Genomic DNA, 14,505 nt, shown 5'->3' on the forward strand with positions numbered 1-14,505 from the left:
TTCCTGGTGGCTCCTTTAAGAGGCAGAGCCGGGTGCTGGGAATTCACGTCAGTTTCTGCCCTGAAACTCTCAAGATCAATGAGCAGAGAGCTTTCTCAGTTCTGCCTTTCAGTTTCTCTCTTCCAGGAAGGAAAACATTCGAGAGAGAGAGAGAGAGACAGAGAGGGGGAGAGAGAGGAAGAGAGAGAGAGAGAGAGAGAGAGGGAGGGAGGGAGCGAGCGAGCGAGCGCCGCGGGAGGGCGGGCGGGGGCGGGCGCGCCGGCCGCGGGTGGGAGGAGACACGCGAGGCCGGCCGGCTGCGCCCGGGTCGCCGCGCCGCGACCCGCACACCCCACGCCGTGCTCGCCGGCTCCCACGCCCCCGCACCTCGCTCCCGATCGGCGGTTTCCGAAGAGCCCCCCTCCCCCTCGGGCGGCCGCCGGCGGCGATGCTGCAAGAAACTTCTTAAATGACCGCGTCCCGCTGCCCCGCCGAGCGTTTCTGGGTTGGGGAGAGGAAAGGAAAGTGGAAAAAAACTGAGAACTTCCTGATCCCTTTCGCTGTGAGACATGTCTGAGACTCCTGCTCAGTGTAGCATTAAGGTAACGATCGGATTCCCCTCCTTCCCCCCCTTGGGCGATCGGAACCTTCCCCTTGCCCCGGGGCTGCTGGTGCAGTTGCGAGGCTGGCGGGGAATTATTTGGGGCGCGAGGGAAAGGAGATGCAGCTCGCGGCCTCGGCTGTACCCTTTAGTGTAACCTTGCTACACCCCTCTCCCGCCGAGCTCCTCTGGGGCTCCTGGGCCCCCCACCCCACTCCCTTTCTTTTTGACAATGTAATGCGGCTCTCAATTGGTAGGAGGAACCCCGGGTTGTCTTCAGATCTCTAGAGCTCCTCCGTAATTAGTGCACTTAAAAATAAGAAAGGAAAAAGAAAAACCCCTTCTTATTCCTACGCCTAACGTGAGACTGAATTGTAACTTTTGTTCCCGAGGGGTGGTCTCCCTAAGGAAAAAGTTCTAGGGGTTCCACTAGGATGGTCTCCTCTCTCTTCCTCTCTCTCTCTCTTTCTCTCTCTCTCTCCCCCTCTCTCTCCCCCCTCTCTTTCCCTCCTTCCCCCCCCCCCCCCGTTCTATCACACAAGATTTTTACCCTCTCTTCTGATTGTGATTGCAAGTCCTAAGACAGTCTTGGTGTCAGCTTTTCCTGGGCATTGCACAATGAAAAAAAATTAAACCAAGGTGAATAAAGTTGCTGAATAGTTGTTTTACTCTAGTGCATATGAAAGTTGAGTAATCTGAAAGTAGAAAACTCCTGTGATGCAGGGTGGGAAAGAAGTGGCAGGGCAAAATGACCTTCTCTGACAGTCCAAGCCAGAGTCGAAAAGCTGCAATCTCCCGGCTCCCTGGCCTGTTCTAAGTTCAAGAGGGATATTTGCAAGCAGCCTCTGCCTCCAGGTAGTCGCGTGTGCATGTATGTACAGAGTCTGTCCATATAGGCTGTGGTGCTGTGTAGTTTGTTGCTTTTAAAAAGTTGTTGTGAAGTTTGCCACCATTGGGAGGCAGGATGATTTGTCTGTCTTCCCCAGTTTTTTTTTTTTTTGCTATGCTACATTTAGTTCAAGGTTCTGCCAGTCACCAGGAGGAAAGCTTTATGCTTTCTGTGCAAGGCTGAAGTTTCTCAAGTTTTCTAATGGCTTGGCCTATTTAATATGTGCCCCTTGCACGGATGTTGCAGAAACAATGGGCAGCTAGCCTGCTTTCTTCTCTGGGGAGGTGACAGAGTTTCACCTAGGATCTATGGGAGGGAAAGGCATTTTGTCACTGCCTTACTAATTTTTCATAATTAGAATCAGACTTTAGTGTTTCTTATCAGGAATGATGGCCATGGGTTTGAAGTCGGGCTCATGGGGACTTTGAAGGTGCGTTGGTGTCTTTGTCTTGTGCCCCACAGAAGAGCCCAGAGGAACTTTTTGGTCTTTTGTGTTTGTGAGTATCTAGGGTAGACTTTGGAGCCTTGAGTTCTTCCCTGAATCATTTAGGATACCGTGATACTTTTTCCTTTGCAGTTTAAATTAGATTCTTGGTGGAGTTCAGGAAAAAAAATCTTGTTGTATAGATAATCTAATTTACTTCACACTTCATAACAAAAACAGAGGTAACTAAATAATAGGGTATTAGATCAGTAAATTGTGTTTGGTTTGATGGCAATAAACCTGACAGCAGAAAAATCTGGACCAACTATATAGCACAACAAACCCTGTGGCTTCTCCTACCTCTTCTAAACCAACTGCTGCATTCCTGCTGTTCTGATGGGCTCCTGGTTGATGCTGGAAGCAGGAGATTCTCTGTTGAACAGCTCGTTTTTCACTGCACCCTGACCGAAAGAAGAGTCAGCACATGCTAGGAAGCCAAACCCCATCAGAACACATCCTCAAGTGTGATAGGGAAGCGGTGTGCAATCCCCGACATCATTTTTCCCCTCGTTGTCGTCTTAGGTTGTTTATGTTTTGTTTTCGTAACATTGGACCTGGGGGTGGAACCCAGAACCCCGTGTATTTTATGGGCTAGCTCTTTGCTGTAATCCAGGCCCTCTCTACTTTCTGGGTGCCTCCTTTATTTTTTATTTCATCAGTGTGTAATATGTCTTCCAAATGTGTTTATTATTCCCTACCACCTATTGGAGTAACATTTTTCTGTTTTGGATTGTTATCTGTGGAGCCAGTCTGTGAATGTTTGCCTAGGGTGTTTTTAGGTGTGTGTGTGTGTGTGTGTGTGTGTGTGTGTGTGTGCATGAAGAGTCTCTCCATGGAGTTGCTTGAGTTTATCCTGTTTCATAATAAACCATGGAGATTAAGAACCAAGATTAGTTCAGGTCATCTGAAAATGCTTCAGTGATGTGTGGCTGGGGAGAGAAAAAGAAAATATTTACCAACAAGTCCCAAGCAAGCAGCACTTTTTCTTGGGGTGGCGAATGCAAGTGAGTCTTTGAAGGATGAGCTGATGCTGTGTTGTGCTAAAGACATGGAAGGCCGCCTTTGAGGAGCTATTTCTCTCACTCCTCCAGAGATCTTCCCTATCTGCTCGCCTGCAGCCCAAACAGCTGGTCAGCGGCAGTAAATTCCTCAGCAGCTGGTGAGATGGAGACCACAGGAGCCTGGCCAGAGGCAGCCACAGGGGGGAAGTACTTTGTTTACTTTTGAGCCCTTGTCTGTTCTGCTAGGAAAGACCAGAGTCAGACTGGGGTGGAGTTTCCAAGGTAAAAGTTTCTCAACTGGTCAATCAGCGACACCTATATAAAGACCATTTGAGTGTAAGGTGTCGGACAGGAGAGCAGGGCAGAGCCTTGTGTGACACTTTTACAGTAGGCTAGGTTGGGGTCATCCAGAGTGACATGGAGGGAGCCTTGTTAGGCACTGTAATAGCCCCTCTGTGAGTCCTGTAGCATTTTGCTCTGTTCCTTGTTCCTTGGGATTGGCTGACCATCTCTCTATAAGAAGTCAGGTATTTTTTGTTTCATTTTGTGTTTTCCCCAGAAGATCGGGCTTACCACAGGACAAAAGGCAAATACGTTTGGCTTTTCCACCATCAGCCTTCACCTTCAAGTAACCTATGCAGTTTTAAATTCAGCCGAGTTCCAGTGGAGAGTGGTTGTGGCCCGGTGGACACAGGCCTTTTGCAAGGCTTGGCACAGACAGACAGATCTCATTGGCTGATGCGATCCGGCACACACAAGCCTGTGCTACCAAGTCCCTGGCCCTTCTTTTCCCGTTCTCCTTAGCAGCTCAGGTTTATAATGGAATGAAATTCACATTAAAAAAACAAGTTTGCTGGAGACTTCGAGGTGTCTCATATTCCTTCTGGTTAGCGAAGGCAATCTTTGGACCATAGTTGTTTCTCACCTGGCAGCTGGTGCAGAAACATTTCTGTCCTGTTGGCTGACTCCAAGTGGTGGGATACAGAGGAGAGGAGTGCCCCTTCCCCTCTGCCCATGCCCTGCCGCATTTAATAAGGTTTCCCTACTGCCTCCCAAAGCTCCAGAGCTCTGCCTGGGGTCTGTCCAATAATTAAAAGGATTTTGATGTATACGACTAATAATATGATTATTTTGATAATCTCAGAAACGGCTTCTGTGTCTAAGCAAAAAAAAAAAAAAAAAAAAGGAATTGAGATGAGAATGGTGTGTGAACCTGTAATCCCCTCATGTGGGAAGGAAGATCAGGAGTTCAGGGTCATCCTTGGCTACACAGTAAGCTAGAGGCCAGCCTGGACTACATGAGACCTTGTCTTTTTTGGTTTTTTTGAGACAGGGTTTTTCTGTGTAACCCTGGCTGTCCTGGAACTCACTCAATAGACCAGGCTGGCTTTAAACACAAAATTCTGCTTGCCTCTGCCTCCTAAGCGTTGGGATTAAAGGTGTGCACCCCTACTGCCCGGCAAGACCTTATCTTAAAAAAACAAAAACAAAAATTAAAAAAACGAGAAGTTTAGTAAGCGCAAAAGGCAGTGGGATCCTTATAAAGATTCAGCTTGTAGGGTTCCCCATTTCTCTGACAGTAGCATCTGGGAACGTTTCAGATATTTAGAATTAAGTCATAATTGAGAGATCTTAGCCAGACCCTGACCCCACACTCCTCTGTGTTTCACAGTTGGCTTCTGAGAGCTAAGTGGTCGTGATAGCCGACCGAACCTGGTTAGAACACGGGCCCACAGGGTCTCAGGCCACCACATCACATTCTCAAGGTTCATGGTGTGTCTATAAAAGGCCAGGGAAATCTGATACAATAGGCTCTGCTCTCTGGCACTTCCTAGTGTGGTCCATTTTAATCACAAGCCAGCTGGTCCGAGGGCACAGAGCTATGTGCTATGGAAGATGAGGTGTGTGGGAACAGTGGGCTGTCAGGGTCTAGTCAGGTGTGAGGGGAGGAAGTGGTAGGAGGGAGGGAGGATGGGGGAAGAAGGGCCTGGTGGACCCTGCGTTTGCACCACAGTTTGCAGAGATACCTGGTGGGGTGGCGTGGTATGAGAGTGTGTCAGTTCCACTGTTGGCCGAACACACTGCTACCTGCTGTCAAGTCACCTCTTGTTGATAAATCCGTGGGTGGGCGAGCCACAGGCCACTTCACCCAGAGCCAGACAGACCTTGACTTTTGTGTAGTAAGCACTCTCTTTAAGAGTACTGAAAGCTGATTCTGGAATTCCACTGGGAAGGGTAGGTAAAGGGCGGGTGCCCGGCAGGGGTGGGGGCAGGGGATAGCTTAGTTGTGAGCTGCCACAGAACTAAGACCTGTTCTCAAACACACCACCTGGGGAAGTGGGGGGGGGGGAAGGGGTGGCTGGATATTACCTGTTGATCTAATTTCATTATATTGCTGGCTTTAATGGTTGGCCTTTGGTGTGGTTCCCCCAGCTAGGGGAGTCTATACCACGAAGACCCTTGGAGTGTGGGACATACTTTTTTTTTTTCTGTGAATCCCACTTCAGAAAAACCATGACTTGGTCTCAGGCAGAGTCTGTCATTGCTGCAAGAGGAGGCAATATCTGTGCATTTATTGAACAGAGTGTGATTTTTCTTCAATGCTCCCACGCCAACGGGAGTCCAGCTTGGGGATTGTTCGTTGCTAAACCTAGTATTTGGGGAGAGAAGGGCTAGACTAAATTAGGGGAGGAGTTAGAATTACAGCCTATTAAAAAGCAAACGCACTTTATTGATTTTTCTGTACATTCGGGAACCAGACTAATAAAATAGCATTTACTGGGACATCTCAGAATGAGGCCCCGTGAATAGGCAGGAGTGACTTGTGTTCTGTACCGTCCATTGCGTAGGAATGAGTGCAACCATGTGCTTGAAACTGGTCCTTTGGTGTTGAAATATTACCACAAATCTATCATTTACCCTGTTTATTCTCTGGGTAACCCCTTTCATCTTTGACAGTGAAAATATGCAGCGCAGCCTGGTCTGGTCCCAGGAATTTGCAGCCCTTTTGGCATAAGGAAGAAGGCCTTACTGTGTTAAGTAGAGGCACTGCACCCTGTGTTGATTGAGCTAACCTCATGAAGTCCTATGGCCTGTGCTTATGGAAACCGCAGAACCCTTGCAAAAAAAAAAAATGGGAACTTCCATGTAATTGGAACTGCTTGGCTGTTTCAGTGGTCTGCTCTCCTAAGACAGCCTGCTCAGGTAAGCTGCTCTGTAGGGATTTCTCCCTTTCCTTCTTCCTCCTCCTCTTTTGCCTCCAGGCCTCCTTCACCATCACCACCATCGCTGGCTGCATACTAATGAGAGCTGTCCTGACGTGCTGAGCTTAGTGACCTCAGTCCCTGTCACCGAAGTCTTCCTGGAGGCAGCTTTCCTCCCGATTTTACAAACCTAGAAACTTGAAGCCAGAGAGGTTAAGTGATCATCCGCCTCAGATCCCTAGACTTGTATGCCTGGTGGCGGTACAAGGCCCAGACACCAGATCACGGGTCTGCAGTTCCCAGTGACTACTGCGAGCCGGAACCGCCTTTAGGAAGCAAATTAGGAAACTAATTTGAGTGATGGGCCGTTGGTTCATCACCGTGACAAAGGAGAGGGAGAGAAAGAGAGAGAGAGAGAGAGAGAGAGAGAGAGAGAGGAGAGAGAGAGAGAGGAGAGAGAGAGGAGAGGAGAGAGTGAGAGGAGAGAGAGAGAAGAGAGAGAGAGAAGAGAGAGAGAGAAGAGAGAGAAGAGAGAGAGAGAGAAGAGAGAGAGGAGAGAGAGAGAGAGAGAGAGAGAGAGAGAGAGAGAGAGAGAGAGAGAGCGCCAGCAGAGGTCACACTGTTACCCACGAGGGCCTGCGGGTTGCTCCTTGTTCCGTTAGGACTGGCCAGATGCTCGCTCCAAGCCAGTGACCTCAGGATGAGTGTCCAGGTGATCTGTTTTTACAAACACAGCCCCTGCTCTCTACTGACCTGTTCTCTTCCGTGGCTTCATTGTTTTTGACCCCCATGCTTTTTACTCAAACCTTTTTCCTCATCGTACTATTCCTTATACTTGCTCCGTTAGGTGGCTGGATAGCTGAGGTTGTGTCCTTAGGCCGTCCTGTCTCAGGGCCAGGCATCCTCTTTACTGCAATACTCCATCTTTTCCTCTGTATGACCTTATTATTATTTTTAAAAGCTTTTGGCCCGATCCATGAATATCTCCCCTTTACCCCATAAAGTGTCCCTTTAATAAATCATGAACACTGTGAATGCTGGGAATCTATTTGAAATATATGCAGATATTCCATGATTTTTCCATCACTACCCAAGGAATGATAATTTTTTTTTTTACATAATTTAGGGAACTTTATTAACCAAGGAATAATAGTTTTTTTCTTCGTTTTTTTCTCTTGTATGACCCTACCCATCCTGGCCTTGTACTTTTCAGTTTACTTGAAGAAAGACATTTGGTCGATGACTTGGTAAATTTCTGGGTTTTTTGTTTGTTTGTTTCTTAGGTAACCCTCTCTACCCACAAACCTGGCATTATTGAACACAGGATTTCATATAGGCTAAACAAGATCTCTACTTTTGAGCTATTTCCCTATTAATTTTTTTTAAATTATCACTTTACTTCTCTATCACCCCCCTTCTCCTCCCAGCACCCCTTTACGCATATCCTCCCCCATTCTTCTCTTCCTTTCTCCTTTGAGAAGGGAAAGCAACCCTCCACCAGTATCACTGTATTTAGATTTTTGAATTCAAACAGCTTTAATAAATGGATAGAGGAGGAAGATTCGCAGGTTCCTCAGCTGAGACTTAGCAGAACCACAGAGTCCTGCTGGAGCACCAGAGAAGGGTGCCGAGACAGTGTGAGGTGACATGGTACAGGTGATTCAAGGACATTAAGGGCAAATGACCCAGAAGTCTCACGAGGCAGTAAAGAAACTGAGGCTCACGGCTTGTCCAAATCCCATTGCTAACTGTAGCCAAGCCACAGTCAGAGAGTCATGCGTTGTGTTCTGTTTTAGGTACTTGTAGAAGCTATAAAAAAAAAATCAAACAAGAATTCAGACAGCATTGTGTCCTCATTTAAGTCATGTACACCCCACTCGTACCCCTCCGCCACCGCCCCTCCGCCTGTGTGGCACAACAGATCGGCAGGTGATAGTACTGGCTATGACTTCCAAGTTAAGTCACTCGATTTAAGAAGTGAAGAGAGGATGAAATATATTTTGGAAAGATATGCAAGGGAAAAAGGTTGGCATAAAAACAATGTTGATTTTTAAAAGGCCAAGCTTCCTGTATCTGGACGGGTGATTTATGAGAACCCTCCCAAAGGAAGATGCGAAAGAACAGGCTCCTGAGGATTTATGTCCTCTGTCGGGGGATTTTCTCTTTGTATGTGGGAGTCAGACATAGGGAAACGACCTCATTTCCTGAATGACCCAAAAAGGACACGTTGCCCTGCTGGGCTGGTGTGAGTTCTGTCAGCAAATGTGTTCAGGGAGACGGCACCGAATCCTCCCCTTGGCATCTGAGTTTAGCTTTAACTTTGAATTTTACTTTATTTTTTTTTTCTTGGTTCTTCCCTTGTGTACTTCTCTTTTCTTACGGGCATTGCCAATTGTGGGGAAAAGGGTTCCATTTACTGTAGATTGCCTCCGCTCGGCTCCCCCCTAGGAGGAGCGTGCACATTGTAGCCCACAGACCTGTGGAACTTGGTCCTGACCTGAACTTGTTCAAGTTACTCGATCATGATCTTGTTAACTTGCCTAACCATGGCGGTAATATAACTGCGTGTTCCTTACAGTTGTTGGCGGGTGAAGGTAAGGCTTCTTGTCTCACACAACACGCGACTCTAGAAGGGGCTTGTAGTTTCAGTATCTACAGTTTCACAGTTGAGAATCCAGGCTCCAGAGATGATCAGGACACTGCTGCTGTGTGATTGGTAGTGCTGCCTGAACCAGGATGCAGGCCGCTTGTTGGCTGACTCCCAGCCCTTGCCACCAACCCACTGCACTGGCGACACTCAGTCATTGCTCAGGGAAGCTTTTTTTTTTTTTTTTTAACTTTAATTGAGCACACAAGGCTTGAAAAACAGAAGAGATGAGCGGACTGCAATTATGTGATAGTACCAAATGCCTTTTGTATCTTATCTTCCGGCAGAGTTTTGAGGGAAATAGCTAGCTGGTGTAGTTCTGAGTAAGTTTGCAGAGATGAAGGGAAATGGGGTGCCTTGATTGGAGTTACTACCCTGCTCAGAGATTGGAATGGGTTCGTGGGTCTGCTTGTTCACACAGTTGCTTGTCAGTCTTCACTGGGGCGAGACTTGAAAGACGTCGGCTCTTTAGTTGTCTTTTGTTTCCACAGAGCAGACGCTGTATGTTGTGGGGTGGTGGCGTTCCAGCTTCATGGCTTGGGAGTGGATGGCCCTCGGTGGAATCTTAATTATACAGAGGAGTCTGGAAAAAAAAGGATTTGTTACCTTGAGGCATGAGGGAATTTTTATGCTTTTTTGGCTACGAAGGGAGCGAAGTGCCTCCCTTTAGTAGTGGTTATTTGCTGTGGACTTAAAATACTGTCCTGAATATTCCCTGTTATACACGTGTTAACATGGGAAGAGGAAATACAGACTAGAAAACGACTTGTTCCCCCTTTTCACAGCGGTGGCCTTGGGCAAGCTCTACCCAGGCAAAAAACGACCTTTAGAACAATAGATCGAATAGATGTTATTTGTTGTGTGTTTGTTTTTGTCAGCGCACCGTAATTATACACAGTGGGTTTCGTTATGATATTTCCGTACATGCACCATAGTGTATTTTGGGACATACCTCTCCTTCGCTTCACTGTCCCCCATCTTCTGCTCATCATCTATCTCTCTGCAACTAGTTCCCATTTTTTTTTTGCTTTCATTATCTCCTGCCCCCCAAACCAAGTGAGTTTCATTAGGCCTGCTTACAGGACCATGGGTGAGGGAGCCACACCACACCATTGGCTGATCCACAGAAGAATATACCGTTTTGTTTTGTTTTGTTTTGTTTTGTTTTTGAGGAATTCATTTGCCACCCTATGAAAGAATGAATACATTGTCAGACTGCTGAAGAAAGAGGTTTAGCTGCCTCTTCCCAGTCATCCCCGGAGCTACCTGTAGAACTCGATTTTTCTTGTCAGCTTCCCTGTGCCTACCGTCTGCTGTGGGCTATCACAGACTTCAGTTACTGCTCAGAGAATTATCTGTGTAGCTAAGTCAGTGGCCCCTGCTTCGTGCATGCCTCCTGCATGTGAGGACGCTGATATTTCCTGGAAGAGATGAGCTGCTGATAAAGATCAGTGTTGTAATTAAAAAACCCAAACCAAGCAAAAAAAAAAAAAAAAACCAAAAAAAACCAAAAAAAAAAACCCAAAACATGAACCAACCCCCCCCCCCCCCGAGAATATCTTGTTTGTCTCTAAAGTTACCAGGTTCCCCTAAAGAAGTCTGCTTTGCTCTCTAGTGAAAGTGTAAGTCTAGATGTGGCCACTGAAGGTCTGAGGCTATGATAAGAAAAGAAAAAAAGACAAGGGTACAGGGGGACAGCTCACCTCAGTGTAGTTGTGGCCCAAAGGTGATAAATAGTTAAGATCAAGGGACAACTTAGGTACAATATTTGCTCTCTCTCTCTCTCTCTCTCTCTCTCTCTCTCTCTCTCTCTCTCTGTGTGTGTGTGTGTGTGTGTGTCTCCCTGGATTTGACCCCAACCTCCGGTGAAACCCCCTCTCCAAAAATACACCTTCATCAACTTCCTCCTTATCCTTGACTTAAGTTTGATGGCAATGCATTGAAAGGTCTCCCAAGGGTAGGACAAGGTGAAACTTCCCAAAGGGGAGGCTGGGCTTGCTAATCTCTGTCCTTGACCATGCTAAGGATCTCAGACAAGGGGAGGAGACATCCATCTCTACTTGCTGCTTGTTGTAGCTTTTGTCTTCCCCAAACCAACAAGTCTGACACTGGGGTGTGTGCTGGCGCACTGTGGGGCCCACCTGAGGGTTTTCATGCCTTGATTTGTGATCACAGGCACCCTAGGGACTGAAGTGAGTTTTCCTTAGGCCTCATCTTGTGTGTTTCTGCCTTGGGGCCATTCTGGCTGGTTTTGGAAACCAGGGAAATCGGAATGAATGGACTTCCCGTGCTTTTTTTTTTTTTTTTTTTTTTTGGAGTTGGTGTCTCCTTTTGATGAGGTCTTGGGGATTTAGAAATGATCTGTCATGAATTGCCTGTTTGGCAATTTGACAAGCTCTTGAGATCTGAGGCTTTCCTGACTTAATGGGTTATAATTACCCACTGATGTAATGGCCAGTGATGAGAGGACATCAGGTCAGGGGTCACAGGACACCTTTTTCTCTGTCTCTTGGCTCCATTCAGCAAAGGGAGAGTGGTGGAACATGCTCTGAATCCCAGGATTTAGGAAGCAGAGGCAGGTGGATCTCCGAGAAGCCACTGTCTATTTAATGAGACTCTGTCATTCAGGGGTCAAATCTTAGTAAGTTAGGCACATTCTCCAGCCTGGGCAGGTGTCTCCTTCTCTCCAGCTTTTAAGACCCAGATGATCTGACTTGGCTGAGTCCACCTCAGATCTCTGAGAATGGCCAGCTACTCTTGCCTTTATGCAATCCGGCCCTTTCCGGAGTCTGCTGACTCTCATCCTTCAGGGTGAGTAGATTCACAATTGATGGAAAAGGTCAGGTGTTCTCTTCAAGAACGGCGTTTCCTTCCTGAACCTCAAATTCTGCTTTCTTGGCCGCCCCCACCCCGCTCCGTGCTCTGTCTTTCGTTGGTCAGGGCTGTTCACAAGAAGGTTGAGAGTGTACCTGTCTGCAGGCACAAGTTGGCCAGTAGGTCAGACAGCAACAACAGCACGGACTTCAGCAGGAGCCTTTAGGCATTTTCAGTGTTCCCTCACAGGGTCTCTATCTGTCTCCCAGACTGGCCGGGAGATGGGCAAAGGTATGGGAGTCTATCTCCAGTAGGGCACATGCTAATAGACCCCTTCCCACGCACTCTCACCTTTCCTGGAAAGGGCACTTTCCTAAGCTGCCTTGTTAGTTATTTTCTCAGCACCGAGACAGAAGCCTGACAAGAAACCAAGGCAGACAGGCTTTTTATTCTGGCTCCCGCTGAGGGGCCGGCCCATGCCTGCCGGGCAGGGATGCAGGGCAGGGATGCAGGGCAGGGATGCAGGGCAGGGATGCAGGGCGGCTGCACAGTCAGTGTCTGAGTCAGGAAGCAGGGAGATGAATGATGGTAATCAGCTTTCTCCTTGTGTTCTGTCTGAGACCCCAGCCATTGAGCTGGTGTCACCCACACTCAGGGTTTCCTCTTCACTTAAATTTCCCTGAAAACACCCTCACATGTATACCCCCTGAAAGGTGGTATTCTCAGTCCAGTCGATGGCAAAGATGAACATCACAGTGACCTACCCTTAGGAAAAGAACGTAAAGGGCATATTGGATCACACCTTTAATCCCAGGATTTGGGAGGCAGAGGCAGGTGGATCTCTTCAGGTGAGTTCAAAGCCAGTGTCTATACTTTGTAAATTCCAGGCCAACCAAGCCTCTATATAGTGAGATTTTTTTTTTTCAGATGAGTATCAATCAAAGGTGTACTAGCATCAGTGATAGCGCACTTTGGGGTACAATGCAGTTTGTTCCATGGGCGTAGATGTGTGAGACAAGGCCTGAGAAGGAGAGAATCTCCTTAATAATACAAGGTGGCAAAGCGAAGAGCCTTGCAGTCTAGGGAAGGGCCTTGCAGTCTAGGGAAGGGCCTTGCTTTAGCAGAGGCCCCAGAGAGGTGAGCTCAGTAGAGCAAGACCCTGCAAACACTGACCAGTTCTTCTGAGAACTTGTCTGTCTTGATAAACTTGGTAAAATGGTCAGGCCGAGTTTCTCCGAGGGGAATGCCTGTGTGTGCTTTTGTGGTTAGCCAACGTGTTAAGAAGTCTGATTTAAGGGAAAGATGGTCTCTCTGTGTTTTCATTTCAGCTGTGGTCTTAAAACGCTCACCATGGAGGAGGTGTGGGCGGATGAGAACACAGTCCTCTTGCTTCTCATTGGCTTAGATCTAGGTTATAGGTGAATGTGAGTTCATACATAGCCTATTTCTTTAAAAAAAATTAAAAATTATATTTCGATTCATTTCTTCTATGTACACACACACACACTGGGGCATGTGTGTGGAGGTCAGAGGGCAGCTTTCGAGACTTGGGTTCTTTCTTTCTACCATGTGGGTCCCGGGGACCACATGTGGTGATCCTCAGGAGGTCGGGCTTGACGACAGGCACCCTTACCCACAGGTCTTACCAGCCCCAGTCTGTTTCTTAGATGTTTATTTAGGGTGATTTACAGAACCCTGTTTGGGCTAATGCACACACACACACAGATTGCCAGGCACTGTGAGATTGTCAGAAAGAATCCATCCAATCCATAGCTCTTGTCCCCAAATGGACGCCTGCAAGTTTTTTCCTTAGCATTTCATATTGGTAGGCTCTCCCCTCCTCCCTGGTTATTTTTGTCAACTTGATACAAACTACAGTCGTTTTTTTGGAGGAGGGAACATAGATTGAAGAATTTCCTCCACCAGACTGGCCTGTGGGCATGCCTGTAGAGCATTTTGTTGATTAATGGTTGTGGCGGGGCCACTGTGGGTGGTACCACCCTTGGGCAGGTAGTCCTGGTTATGTAAGAGAGCAAACTGAACAAGACCTGGTCCTCCATCGCTTCTGCTTTAGTCACTGACGCCAGGTTCCTGTTTTGAGTTCTTGCCCTGAGTTCCCTTCAGGATGAACCTGTAAGCAGGAACAAACCCTTTGCTCCCCCAGATTAGTTTTGGTGAATGTTTTAACACACCAACAGAGAAGCAAACCAGGGGACACCCTATAATCTTTTGGGGATGTCAAATGTGGACAGGATGATGGGGAAGTTCTCACTACCCGCTGGGTAAGAGTGAGGCAGGTGTGGGCCCATGCGACCGAGGTTTGGGCTGCCTACCATGCCTGTTGTTTTATTTGCTTCTCTTTTACTACGTGCATGAAGGTGCATCTCTTAGTTTGTCCTCGGGTACAAGTGCTAGGCTTTGGGGGAAGTTGCAGTTCTAGGCTCATTCCTTGTCTGCACCCGCATAAGCATTGATGGCCTCATAAAGTGCCCTGAACGATTTCTCCACTCTCCCATATCTATAAAGCAGTTTCTTTGGGTCAGGTAAAGGTTCCCAGGTGAAGCCATGGAAGACAGAAGCTAAAGAAGCAATGTTAGAGGTTAGAATTAACATGCCTTAGGGAGTACAACGTGAGGCCAGCTGACACAATGCCTTCATGCGACAGTGTTTAGCTTTAATCAGGACTGTATGGTATGGCTTGCAATTTCTTGGGCATCGTTCTGCTCCCCCTCCCCACAAGAGTCTATTCTTGTGACTCTGGTTTGCATATATGTACATGTATTGCATGTTCATAGAACCGCAAGTTATAGAAATTATAGCGTAGTCTGTTTTTTAGCACAGAGAGGAAAAGATCGCGCAAAAAATCCAGCCTTGTTGTAGCAAAGAA

At 47.3% G+C, this 14,505-nt stretch overlaps 1 protein-coding gene across 1 annotated transcript in view; it reads left to right on the forward strand.

Moving 5' to 3' along the window:
- The first annotated feature begins 233 nt into the window (after positions 1–233).
- Positions 234–14,505, forward strand: part of Etv6 (ETS variant transcription factor 6) — a 237,125-nt gene continuing 222,853 nt past the window's right edge. Inside the window, exon 1 of the mRNA XM_052175098.1 lies at positions 234–581. The gene's annotated coding sequence lies outside the window, so the exon portion shown is untranslated. The remainder of the gene's footprint in view (positions 582–14,505) is intronic.

This window comes from Apodemus sylvaticus, chromosome 2, assembly GCF_947179515.1.
Source record: "Apodemus sylvaticus chromosome 2, mApoSyl1.1, whole genome shotgun sequence".
NCBI classification, from domain to species: Eukaryota; Metazoa; Chordata; class Mammalia; order Rodentia; family Muridae; genus Apodemus; species Apodemus sylvaticus.